The sequence below is a fragment of the Callorhinus ursinus genome, unplaced genomic scaffold (assembly GCF_003265705.2).
Source record: "Callorhinus ursinus isolate GAN/ISIS: 27379988/994484 unplaced genomic scaffold, GSC_fseal_2.0 scaffold13, whole genome shotgun sequence".
NCBI lineage: Eukaryota > Metazoa > Chordata > Mammalia > Carnivora > Otariidae > Callorhinus > Callorhinus ursinus.
The window spans coordinates 16247912-16261475 of NW_027397075.1; the positions used below are offsets into that span (position 1 = coordinate 16247912).

General features: G+C 46.9%; 1 protein-coding gene across 21 annotated transcripts in view; it reads left to right on the top strand.

Annotated features, from left to right (window-relative positions):
* Nucleotides 1-13564, top strand: part of DISP1 (dispatched RND transporter family member 1) — a 174968-nt gene that overhangs the window by 100673 nt on the left and 60731 nt on the right. For 6 of the 21 annotated variants that reach the window (XM_073899817.1, XM_073899816.1, XM_073899822.1 and 3 more), the window contains one exon: nt 9184-9376. The exons of the other annotated variants lie outside the window; for them this stretch is intronic. The gene's annotated coding sequence lies outside the window, so the exon portion shown is untranslated. The remainder of the gene's footprint in view (nt 1-9183; nt 9377-13564) is intronic. 21 annotated transcript variants of the gene reach the window in all.

The following is a 13564-nucleotide window of genomic DNA, read 5'->3' on the forward strand; positions in this document are numbered from 1 at the left end:
ATCCGCTATTGGAACTCTCTCACAAAGATTGTAGATGAGTATGTCTGGGATGCTCAGCGAGCAGAAGGGCTGGGCACCTGACGCCAAGGCCTCCAGAATCGGTGGAAGTCAGGAGGCAGCAGATCAAACATACTCCAGGGACCAAATGGCAAATAAAGGTAAATTCACACTTGAAACACTCTAGTAGAACCACCTCAGACATGGAGAGAAAATAGTACAACGACTGGGGGAAAGGCTTCCCCTAATAGACTTGTCCTTGGCAGGTGAGATGCCAGAAGACAGGGAAGTAATATCCGGGCTGAGCTAAGAAAAAAAGAACAGTGTGCGTAGAACTTTGCACCCTCCTAAACTGTTGCTCCAGGATGAGAACAAAATTAAGAAAATTTAAAAATATATAAAAGAAGAGTGTTTACCATTCACATAACCTCCCAGAGGAAATACCAAAAAATAGACTCAACCAGAAGAAAAGTTATCCCAGAGGGAACACTTGGGTGAAATCCAACAGAAGTACGGGAGGGGAGAATACGTCAGAGTGGGAGTCAGGCCTGCCTCTGAGAATGTGTGAACATGACATGCTAAACAGCATTAATTCAGTTACTCCAACTACAAAGATAGAAGCCCTTACGATCCTGCAAATATCCAGTACAGGCAGAGAAACTAGTCAGGCAATCAAAGGAGAGAAGGATCTCTGTGAGTCCAGAGTCTAACAGAGAAAAGGAGATTGAGCTGTACCTTAAAGAAACAGGGAGCATTCAGCTTCGCTACTCTCACAGGGGACTGAGCACAGTGCGTGCAGGTAATGAGGTTCAGGGCTCATGCTGACGGTAGTTTGGCCCGACGTGAGGATTTATGTGAGAAAGTGGTCGAGGAGGTGCTTTTGAATTTTCTGGAGCCCTTCTGATGGGCATGGAAGTGTCTCTGTATCCAGAGAAATGGGTTCATCTCCTTGTATTATTTTTACTTAGGGTAAAACCTATTTTTCCTTTGTCCCTCAGGTGATCCTCAGACTGAATAAAGGCTGCTTAGGGATTAATATAAATTAAGGGTGTCCTGACAGCACAGAGTATCTGCTCCAGATGGAAGCCTGTTGCTGTTTCTCTTTAAATTGTCCAGAAGATAACGTATCTGCAGCAAAGGGACTGAGCTAGCTTGCATTTGCTCTGCTCAAGGGGGAACACTGGGGAGAGCAAGGGCTAAGGAGCTGTTGGAGGAGGGCAGCCACATCTGGTGGCTGTTTGTCCCCTGCAGGGGGAAGAGACAGACCCCTGCGGGACTGAGGTGGCCGTGACAGCTGCAGGGGGTAGCAGGGGCAGGTGCTGTGGCTTTCAGAGGGACCCTGCTGCGTCTTGACTCCAGATCCCCGAAGTCCCCTGAGTTTCACAGGCTCTTACTAACATGCCTCAACCACGGCCCTGGTGTCCAGGGTTATAATGGGTGTTAGGGGTCATAAGAAGAGAACTAAGTTAGAATCTCGGGAAGAACCATGATGCGTGAGAACGCATAGTCCCACCCGTGCGGTGATTCTCTAGGTCTGCCCAGAGACCGGTTTGCTCCAGTCGTGTTCCTTCTGCCAGTAAATTGTTGTAGGAGCCGAGATGACCTCTCTGTGTTTGATTACAGCATAAAACACCGAAATTCCCTTTTGCCTTCCTAGATTCAGTAGTATATTTTGTCCTCTCCCTTCAGCTCCCTATGTCCCCCTCAGATGGCCCAACTTCTGCCTTGCTGCCCTTCTTCCCTGGTATGTGGTGGGTACGTCTTAAATTCACCCCCTCGACGCTGTGGTCATTGTCCATTTCCCATATGCATTCACCATTTTGGGGGGTTGACCGCTATATTAACCAAGCTGTTCTAACTTTCTTCTCTAGGCTCATTAGACAGCAGAGGAATAAAAGCCAGCCGCACTATATTCATAAGCTCTGGTAAACTCCTGTGGAACTTGTTTGGTTATTTGAGGTTTCACTAAAGAATGTGAGCTAGAAAAATGGCCGAGTGATAGGGGAGTGCTTTCATGTCTGAGTATTGGTGTGCACGGGAATGGGGGCAAGAAGGGAGGCCCCACTGCCAGATGCAGCCGCGTGATCTTGGAGCGCGAGACATTTGCGGGACTCTCAACCTGCAGGACTATGTGTTTATAGCAGGAATGCTGAATAAAACCTATACTTTGAAAAAACTTTGAACCGTACTTTAAAGTGGTGGAATAAAGTAGAAAGTAGTGATTGGAACTTAGCACATTAAAAAGATTTATTTCAATGTTGTATAAAGTGTTGCCCTACCCTGTCTCTTAAAGGTTTACCTCAAACACGGTCAGAAATGAAATATAAAATTAAGACAATCATTTTATAAAATATTAAAGAATTAAGGGGCGCCTGGGTGGCTCGGCCGTTAAGCATCTGCCTTCGGCTCAGGTCATGATCCCGGGGTCCTGGGATCGAGCCCCACGTCGGGCTCCCTGCTCGGCAGGAAGCCTGCTTCTCCCTCTCCCACTCCCCCTGCTTGTGTCCCCTCTCTCTGTCAAATAAATAAATAAAATCTTTTAAAAATTAAAATAAAATAAAATATTAAAGAATTAAGCAAAGAAATTAATGGCTTAAGTTTATTTTTCATGAATAAAATAATTAGCTTTCATATATCAAACCATTAGCGTGTTAGGTATCAATTTAGAGTGCAGCTGTTGACCATCAACACCTACGTTATCCAGTCTGAACTTCCAAGTTCAGTGGCTTATTTGAAAAGGAAGTTGATTCACAAAATATTAAAATAACTTGAACTATATTTTTTATTTGCTCAGAAATAAGATTTTACCCTGCGGGCTTTTTTCCCCTTTTCCTCTGCTTTTGTTATTTAACCTTTCATCTTAAAAAAGAAGTCACAAGATACTAGCATTAAACATTCAGTGAAAGAGCAGATGAAACATGAAATAGCGATCTGTTCTTAGTATCTGTCTCTGGGATAACTTTTATAAAATTTGAGGTTCATACACTCCTTGTCCCTGGATAATTGGTCTGCTCCAGAGCCAAGTGGGGATACACTTGTTTCATTGGGGGTCGCCTGCTCCGCAGACTGAGCCAGCCAGGTGCCCCAAGACTGAGCATCTTTCGTGTCCTGGCTTCACAGAGTCTGAGCTCAGCCACAGTTGTCCTGGACACTGTCTCTGTAGCCACTGTTGCAAATATAATCAGAGATTAGGAAAAGCAGTCATTCCCAAGATAGGCTTCTTTGATCTAAGTAAGTACATTTTACCTTTAAAAGGGATCATTTCAGAGATTTGTGACAGTCCCACTTGTTTCCGTGCAGGGGTTCTGAGCTTGACCCTTGGTGCTGGATTTGACTCCTTGCGAAGCCAGCAGGGTGTGGATGCCTGTTACTAAGGCATTCCACTGGCAGAGGAAGGAATGAGCACTGAGTTGTCTAATATCCCACAGGGATGGCACAGGGGAGTGCACAGCATTCCCTCTCTGTGGCTCAGGGTGGTGTTACCCTGCTGTGTGAGGGAATGTGGCTTAAGGTTATTAAGTAGGGGACGCACTTAGGCATTCCTGGAGATATCCAGGCAGGCAAAGACTGTTCGGTGACCGGACAAGGCAGATGCTTTAACTCAAGAACGAAGCAAATAACTCACTGGTTCCATTTCTCCAGTTCCCCCATGTTTTTGGTTTGTTGGTTTGTTGGTTTGTTTTTCATCTTTCATTGTCTGGTGACAGATCTTTGCAAATCTAAATACTGGACATTCTAATGACATTGTGATGAGTCTCTCTTTTCTGTTTCCTTTTAAGGCAGAGGTCATGTTGGTGGTAAGCTTTTGTTAGCATAACTTGAAACTCTGATACAATGACCTGCTTAATAAATAATGTCCCTTATGAAGTGACCCTATGCCCCTCTCCTTTGGTGTCTCTGTGCAAACGTAGTGCTTGAGCCACGGCTTGTTACATGTCTGTCCTGGTAATTTTCCTTATACCGTTAGGTTGCGAGTTTTGTTGTAAAGGAATAGAAATGTTTATATTTACTCTAAGTATTTTCCCACTACATTATTGTTAAGAGTTTTGTGATCCTTGGTTATTTGAGAACCTGGAACAGGTTAACAGAGTTGTGGCTTTTTCTTCTCTACAGATGGTTAGGGTTGAGGATGCAGCAGGTGGCCTCTGTAGGTTTAGCTCCACCCCCCCAACCCCCCACCCCCAAGTCACAGCATTCTGGGTCTTTTATGGATGCCAGAATATAGCAGCACATGTCACGGCACGTACCTGGCGGCCTGGGATGGGCATTGGGACACCAGCCTTGCCATGGCCACACGTCCCAGCCGCTGAGCTGGAGCTCTTACCAGGCCATACCCATGAGGGCCGTCCTGGCTGGCAGCCCGGAAATCTCCCCGCCAGGCACGGTCATGGCCAGCTAGACTTGCTTAGGTACATTCACCTTTGGGGTTTGCAGCGAATGTGCCAAAGGTGGCTTGTTGTTGAGGAGCCTCATCATGGACTAATTGTGGACTGATCTTGGATCACGCCAACGCTTATGGGTTCTGTCTCCCTGCTTTGAGGTGGCGTTTGCTGAGCTCAGTGACATGCTGCATCCAACATGTTAAGAAGCCCTTTTACCTTCCGTGACCTAATCCTAGTTTCCGACGTACCCCATTTATAAACGTATTCTCCCAGCCAGGCCTGTGATTTGAGTCTAACAACACTGCCTGCTGTGATATAGCAGAAGATTGGAAGGAAGCCAGAGACACTAGAGTACGTCTCACAGTCTTGAATTCCGATGCGAACAAACACCCCCGTCCTTCCTTTGTTATCAGCTCCTTTCTTACCTTGTCAGGGGCATGTCACCAAACTTTTTTCCGTATCCACTGCTCTCTGAAGACAGACACGGCACCAGTTTCATAATTTTGGACTGTCTGAACTCCTGAATCACGGATGAGTGTGTTTTCCACATAAGAAACTACTCCCCTGCGTTTGTGAAACACTCCTAATGCTGTTTTCTGTCTCAGAGTTTGGATAGTTTAAGGCTCTTTGCTTGCCAAAAATAATGTTACCACGCATTATGAGAAGGGTAAATATTCTCATTTACTTTCTTCTGTATGACTTCCTCTTATGTCAGAGAGTGCTGTGTGTCACAGTGTCACTTGGGAGCCCCTGGCAGCGAAGACAGGTGTCTGTATGCAAGGGACACATCCACTTTCCTACAAAGTCTGACTTTTGGAAAATTAACTTGCCTGTATTTTTTTTTTAAGATTTTATTTATTTATTTGACAGAGAGAGACACAGCGAGAGAGGGAACACAAGCAGGGGGAGTGGGAGAGGGAGAAGCAGGCTTCCCGCGGAGCAGGGAGCCCGATGCGGGGCTCAATCCCAGGACCCCGGGATCATGACCTGAGCCGAAGGCAGACGCTTAACGACTGAGCCACCCAGGCACCCCTAAAGATTTATTTATTAAAAAAAAAGTTATTTGTTTTAGAGAACACTCAAGCAGGGAGAGTGGGAGAGGGAGAGGGAGCAGCAGGCTTCCCGCGGAGCAGGGAGCCCGATGCAGGGCCCGATCCCAGGACCCTGGGACCATGACCTGAGCCGAAGGCGGACGCTTAACGACTGAGCCACCCAGGCGCCCCAAACTTGCCTGTATTTTTATTTCATGACATACAGAAAGTAAGTGTAACTTTCTCTGTAAATATTAGAAGTCTGGCTTCTAATAAAAAAATTTCAATCTCTTAGTCATAATCCCGCTCTTAATCTACACATACCACGTTCTTTTAGATTTATTTGGTTGCAGTGCAGCTGAAACCCTTAAAATAATATTCTAATTAGATTAAGAGTTAAGACACAGTGGTCTTCACTTGAGGAGTATGTCTCATACCAGGAGCATCAACTGTGAAAGTAAAGTATCTTCCTTTGAAATCCCATATCACAAACCAAAAATATTTTGGAAACTCTCCAGAGCCCATGGGTGCATTATACTTTGCTTTTAAATCATTGTGCATGACAAGATTATATTCTTTGATGATCTACAGTCTAGTTACTTTGTTATGACTGAAATGTTCCAGCTTGTTTTTGATACAAACTATCAGCCCTGGGCCTCCTCCCCTCCTCTAAAACATAACACACTCGGGATGCTTTCAGTGGGAGGAGGCTCTCCTGTTGCTGAAATAGACTGCGCACCCCAAGACTGAATGTTTACCAAAATTCCTGAAATCCAACCAAACTAACCTACCTGAGTTGGTATTCACATTTAAAAAGGTGTTTTTTTTTTTTTTTTTAAGGTTTTATTTATTTATTTGAGACACAGCGAGATTGGGAACACAAGCAGGGGGAGTGGGAGAGGGAGAAGCAGGCTTCCCACTGAGCAGGGAGCCCGATGTGGGGTTCGGTCCCAGGACCCTGGGATCATGACCTGAGCCGAAGGCAGACGCTTAATGACTGAGCCACCCGCGCGCCCCTAAAAAGGTTTTTTAACTTTTGGTTAGGTGAAGGAGGGCTCGAATTTTTGTCTATTTTAGTATTGCATGGTCAGATTTTTTTTCTCCACAGGAAAATAGAAGACTACCTTTTCTCTGAAAGTTACTAATAATCTCCTTGCGTTTTGCTTTAAAATATGTACCCCAGTTTCTGATCCTCACTAAAATTTCTAGAAGTATATGGATTAATATGTAAATTTCATTCCTGATGACTGAAATGCTTTCTGGATTATTGATAAAAATGTGTAGAGTTTCCTTTTGTTTAATCAAATCAAGCAAAGGATGTAATGAATGGAAACTAAGACTTCCCAGATCCCCTTGTTTCCAGGACACTTTATCACTTAGGCCAGCATAAGTCCAATTGGCAGTTATGCAGAAAGTTGAATTATGGCTCACTATGAGAGAAAAATTTTGTTTGTGTTCGTTGTTTAAGAATATTTATGCTAATGCCAAGGAAAACCCTACCTTAGAAACAAAATAAAGATAAACTTTTAAAACTTCCCAAGAATAAGCTTGCATATTAGCTGCTGGAGTGACCTCCACTGGTTTGGATAAAAGCATGAAAAGCCAATCGCTGATATTTCTTATGATTCAGCAGTAATTTATTCCAAATTTACAAGCAGACAATAGTGCAACATATTGCAGTTATACTTAAAATATATTGAGTCTTGGCTGTTTCTTTCCCATAACCACAGTGGAAGTGTCCTTGGGGCCCATAGAAATCAGCAAGAAAAAAAGATTTTGTATACCGAATTTTATTTTGCATTTCAGAACCACATTTATTCTGTTTAAGAAAGTAGTAGTAATGTACCAAAGTAATAGTACGATGGTAAAAAAATTTTAAAACATCACTCTTTTCCATAAATACTTGTCAGGTACTTGCCATGTACTAGATCTTCCAGAGTGGTATAAAAATGATGGTGATAGTGAGTGGGGGTCAAGTGTAGATGAAGGGGGTGAAAGAGGTATAAAAATGACCAAGATAGGGGCGCCTGGGTGGTTCAGTAGGCTAAGGGTCTGACTCTTGGTTTCGGCTCAGGTCATGATGTCAGGGCTGTGGGATCGAGCCCCACATGGGGCTCTGGGCTCGGTGTGCCGTCTGCTTGTCCCTCTCCCTCTGCTCCTCCTCCTGCTCCTCTCTCTCTCTGGAATAAGTGAAATCTTTATTAAAAATGACCACGATAAAGAACTAACGTGTGGTACATGCTGTAAGAGAGATGTCAGGGTCATAGAACTCAGAGAAGGACAAGAGGGCTCCAGGCTGGGTCGTTCGGGAAGGCTTCGTGGAAGCACATTACCTGTCATGTATTGTGAAGAACGGGTGGGCTGTGGCCACAGGTGAAGGAAGGCAAAAGCACTGAAGTGCTGTGTGTGTGCGTGTGTTTGGAGCACATTCTGTTTGGCAAGAGCACCGCGTAGGAAGGGCCAGAGTGGAGGGTCTTGCGTGCCGGCCAGGGACTTTAAACTTGACCTCGTGTGCCTGGAGCAGCCGCTGGTGTTTTCTGGACCGGGGGCAGCGCGACCAGATCTGCCTGTTCTGATGGAGAATCTGGAAGCTCTGGGTTGCCTGAAGGAGGGAGAGCGTGGCTGAGGCTGCAGCAGTGGTTTGAGGGCAGACTGGGCAGCCTGGAAAGGAGAGGAGCGATGTGCACAGCAGTGGCTCTGTCTCGAGGACAGATGTGTGCGGGCAGACAGCCGTGTGAGGGTCAGGACCCCACACAGGGCGGGTGTTCATAAATACATATTATAGTTAAAGTTCAGGGCTTCAGTGACTGAGAGGATAAATAAACAGGAAAACCAAGAGGCTGTCTGAGGATGAGGAGACAATTACACAGTAGTCCCTCCGCCCCCCCTTTCCTGGGTTTCACTTTCCCAGGGTCCCATTCCCTGCAGTCAGCTGCAGTCTGGAGGCATATGACCCTCCTGCTAACTTGTGGCCAGGGGTGGCCTGGTGCGGTGTCACACGCCCATGCCCTTCACCCCACATGTCACTCCCTGTCACAGGAAGAAGGTGTTGAGAGAGAGAGGCCACGTCCACATGCTGTTATTACTGCATATTGTTGTGATGGGCTCTACTTTATCATGAGTTACTGTCGTTCATCCCACCTGTACCTCGTTTATACATGAGGCGTCATCCTCGGCGTGTCTGTGTAGGAATGGTCACGTAGGGTCCACACTGTCTGCGGTTTCAGTGCCCTTGGGGGTCTTGCACATGTCCCCATGGATTGGGGGGCCGGCTGTATTGAGTTTGAGCTGCTGACAGGACTCATATTGAAATGTCCTGAGGCAGCAAGAGCTGCCGAAATGGAACTTAGAAAAGAAGCTCAGGGGCACCTGGGGGGCTCAGTCTGGGAAGCGTCTGCCTTCGGCTCAGGTCGTGGTCCCAGGGCCCTGGGATCGAGCCCCGCATCCGGCTCCTTGCTCAGCAGGGAGCCTGCATCCCCCCACCCCCCACTCATGCTCTCTTTCTCTCTCAAGTAAACAAAATCTTAAAAGAAAAGAAGTTAAACGTGACAATACAGGCAGGAGACAGTTGACAAGAGCCTGGGCTGTCACTAAGATTTAGAATAGGAGGACTGTGGGGGTCCTCCAGGAAAATGGAATCGAGGTCCTGGACGCAGAGGACATTACGACAGCAGAGACTGAGCACGGAGAGGAGAGTCTTGCCAGGGGCATTAGGAGGTGACGAAATTTATTTTTTAAATTTTTTTAAAAGATTTTATTTATGTATTTGACAGAGAGAGACACAGCGAGAGAGGGAACACAAGCAGGGGGAGTCGGAGAGGGAGAAGCGGGCTTCCCGGGGAGCAGGGAGCCCGATGCGGGGCTCGATCCCAGGACCCTGGGACCACGACCTGAGCCGAAGGCAGAAGGCAGACGCTTAATGACTGAGCCACCCAGGCGCCCCGGAGGTGAAGAAATTTAAAGAAAGTGAGGATTGAGAAAGGACCATCGACTTCCGTTTCTGAAGGAAGGGTTTGGTCAGACGGGGGGTAGGACCGAGAGGGGCTGAGAGGGGCTGTCTGGCAAGGAGAGGAATGCTGGACCAGCAGCCTGAGCACCAGCAGGCAACACCAGGCTCGCTTTCCTAGGCTGGGGGGATGCAGGTGGACCTAGGAGAGAGAGGGGGACCGACACGTGCTGCTGAGGGGGGCCAGGTGTGCGCTCTGCCAGCCCTGTGCGTGTTCCGGGGGGGCTGCAGGGCACCTGCTCAAATTCCAGTTTTGTGGAATTTTAATTTAAATGTACATTGTCACATGCGGCTTGTGGCTCCCTTATTGGATGGCAGAGATACAGTGTGTAAGTAGTTAATTTAGGAAAATGGACCAGACATTGTGAGAGATGGGGAGCAGTTCCCAAAAAAGTTCAAGGGAGAGATGATAACATTTGAAGGAACCCATGGCCAAATAGTTTCATTATTTTCCATTAAAGAGGTAGCACTGTTTGGGGAGAGGGTGAAGGTAGGGAGCACAGGAAGGGCTTTCAGCAGCCCCTGCGGGATTTCAGAGAAGAGGGGTGGGTGGGTGAATCTCAGCAGCATGGACAGAGCAGCCTGCTGGCAGTGAGAGTGTGCATCGGGTCAGGTCTCTGCTTCCCTGTCTGCGGGCTTTTCAGTAGCATTGCCAAACCTGGGAGTAAACCAGAGGGGCAGGAGATGAAGTGGAGCGGGGGCCATGGGAAGGCCGGCACAGGGAGGGTTGCGAAGTGAGTGAATGCTGACCACAGGACAGGACGCAGGAGCCCGTGAGAAGAGCGGAGGATGGAGTGAGGGCCGAGGGCTGGGGCGCTTCGCCAAGCAGACCCTCGGATGTCAGACTGGAAGGTGAGCAGGGTCATAAAGCGTCCGTTTGTAAGAGCTGTTGATTTTGGTGGCAGGCTTTTCAGCAAGAAACGGGATTTTAAAAGAAGCTGTTGGGGCGCCTGGATGGCTCAGTCGTTGGTCGTCTGCCTTCGGCTCGGGTTATGATCCCAGGGTTCTGGGATCGAGCCCCGCATCGGGCTCCCTGCTCCGTGGGAGGCCTGCTTCTCCCTCTCCCGCTCCCCCTGCTTGTGTTCCCTCTCTCGCTGTGTCTCTCTCTCTGTCAAATAAATAAATAAAATCTTAAAAAAAAAAAAAAGAAGCTGTTAACATTAAGAAATGTGTCTGGTGAGAGGAATCTACGAGGCTGATGCTTGGTTTTGCTCTAGTTTGCTTGCAGTCTGGTCTTGCTCCCAACTCACTACCTCAGCGTCAAATGTGTAGATTTGAAGAGTAAACCTGGGACTTATTTTATTCATCTGCAGTGATGCCCAAATTCATAAAACCTGAACTCAGAGCTGGGAGGGATCTGTGAGACCATCTATGCGTACAATGTGTGGATTCTGCTGATCTGGGGGTGTGATAGTTGAAGGTCACAGGGCTGGCGGGAGGCACTGACCCCCATTAGTGGCCGTGATGGGGCAGCTGCGTGCTCTGAGCTGACGTCCTCAGTGTGTCCCCAACAATATGCAGAGACGTTGAAGTACGACGTGGGGTATGACCTTCAGAACGTCCCTATGATCCCCCTCTCCGGACGGGTCCTTTCAGATGACCATGCTGACTGGGTGCTTCACCGCATTGTGCCTGCTGTGGGGCACACGCCGGAGATTATCGGATGGGTTTGTTCATAAATACAGCAAGACCTGGAGCGACGTTTTGGATCGAGTTCCAGTGTGAAAGAGTTTATAAATCAGCAGACCCATCCTCCCTTTGCCGAGTGCTCCATGCTGTGCCTCCCCTGCCCGCTCCTGCCTCTGTCCTGTCACACACCCTCTGTCTGTCTAGTACTGGAGGGAGAGAGGTCCCTCGATAATGGGACCGCAGAGAAAAGGGATATAGTTTTCAGAGAACATGAGAACTCTGTAAAGTTACTAGCAATCGCTTTATACTCTAAATAGTATATTGAGAAACATACTGAAGCCATTGGAAATAATCCTGATGGCTACTTGTAAAATAGTAATGTAGTCCATGTGACAATACCAGAGGGGTACTTTAAATTGTCTATTTTAACGTGGACCCAACATTTTTAAATAAAGTAATTAAATACAAATATCAGTGACTTGGTGAAAAATACAAATAAGACTTTGCAAGTTTATGACAGTTCGGGTCTTTGGTTTCTGTGGCACCCTAACTAATTTAATGGGTTTCTTGGGGTAATTTATGGGACCAACAACTCTAGAACCTTTGTTTGCGTTTCTTGCACAACAAGCACCATGCAATGGGTTTAGCTGCTTTAATAAACTGAACCAAAGTCCTGTTCAAACCATCAAAGAATGCTAAAATACCTTCGTGTTCATTTTAGTTCTTTTCTTTCTTTTTTGGAGATTTTTTTGGTCTTACAGCATATGGCATACGTATGACATGGAATCCACACACCCTGCAGTTTCAGAGACTGAATGTTTTAATATATTTACTTGAGTAAATGTTTCTCCTCTTCTGTCTTCCTGTCTTTTTCTCCCTAGGGTTGGTTCTTCTATATGTAAATTTAGAGGATACAGGGAAAAAGTTACCTTCCTACCCTCTAGGAGCTCATACAGTGTCTTTATTTTTTTTGATGTTTACAATTATTTTATTTTTAATTGAAGTGTAATTGACAAACAGTATTATATTAATTTCAGGTGTACAACATAGGGACATAGTGTCTTTAATATGCTGGTTCCCAGAATGTGGTCTCAGATCAGCAGGGTCTGCATTACCTGGGGACTCAGGCCCCAGACGCTAGAGGTCAGAGCCCTGGGGGGATGGGATGCAGCAGTTTGCCTTCTCCCAGCTGCCCTGGACATTCTATCACACTCTCAAGTTGGAGGGTCTCTGGTCTAATGGCTGGAACTTTATACTTATTTTCTTTTTATTGAGATAAAAATCCATATTCCAGAAATTCACAAGGTCATGCGCCATCACCACTGTTCAATTCCAGAACATTTTTATCACCCAAAAAGAAACCGCCTCCCTGGTAGCAGTTACTCCCGTGTCCGTACCCACCCCCCAGCCCCTGGCAACCTCTCATCTGCTTTCTGTCTCTATGGATTTGAGTTTTCTAGACGTTTCCTATAAACGCAACCATACAATGTGTGACCTTTCACTTAGCGTCCTGTTTCCCAGGTCCGTCCATGTTGTTCCTCTGTATGGGAATAACGTTGTGTTGTGTGCGTGCAGGATTTTGTTTGTCCATGCGTCATTGATGGACATTTGAGTTCCTTTTGCTGTTACGATCGCAACGCTGCTTTGAGCACCCATGTGCAAGTGCTTGTAGGAACCAGTGCTTCAGTCCCCTGCTGCTCGCGGCGGTTCTGTTCCATTCGGTTGCCGCTGACACCAAATAAAGGGAAATGCAGGATGAGGTGCCTTCGTGTCTTGCTTCCAGGTTGGATGACCAGTCAGTACATGACCTTGTTTTTTGTGTGTTTCTGTTGACAGACACGTTATCTAACGTGTTGGTTCGTGGACATTGAGCTCACAGCCAACAGCACTATAACTCTTGCTTGACGGAGGCGTACCTAACACGCACATCACACCTTCTTGAGCTTACCAACAACAGGCAGCACTGCTCACTGCTCTTTGGGGCCATTTTAAACAGTGAAATTGCCCACGAAAAGCACAGAAATGTGAAAAAAACATGGCACTAAATAGAGAAAAGAACGCTTGTTTACCGCATGTGAGCTAAAACAAGACAGGACGTCAAGGTGTTCAGTATCACGTGGGAGCATGCATGTTGGAGGACTCAAATTTTTCACTACTCTGTGCACACCCATGTTGGAAGTAATGTGAGGCCACTGCCAGGATGATTTGGGGTTACCGGTAAACTGGAGCCAGTAGGTAAATTTGCAAATATGGAATCCACAAACACTGAGGATCCACCGTGCTATAGTCACTGCTGTCCTACAGTGACTGTGACTGTTCCATTTGTTTAGGGGACCCCAGACCTGTTTCCTTCCCTCCCTCCCCCTCTTCCCTCCCCCTCCTCCCTCCTCCCTCCCTCCATCCTTCCCCCCTCCTCCCTCCTCCCTCCCCTCCCCTTCCCTCATCCCTCCCTCCTCCTCCTCCCTCCCTCCTTCCCCCTCTTTCCTTTCCCCTCCCTCCTTCCCCCCTCCCTCCTCCCT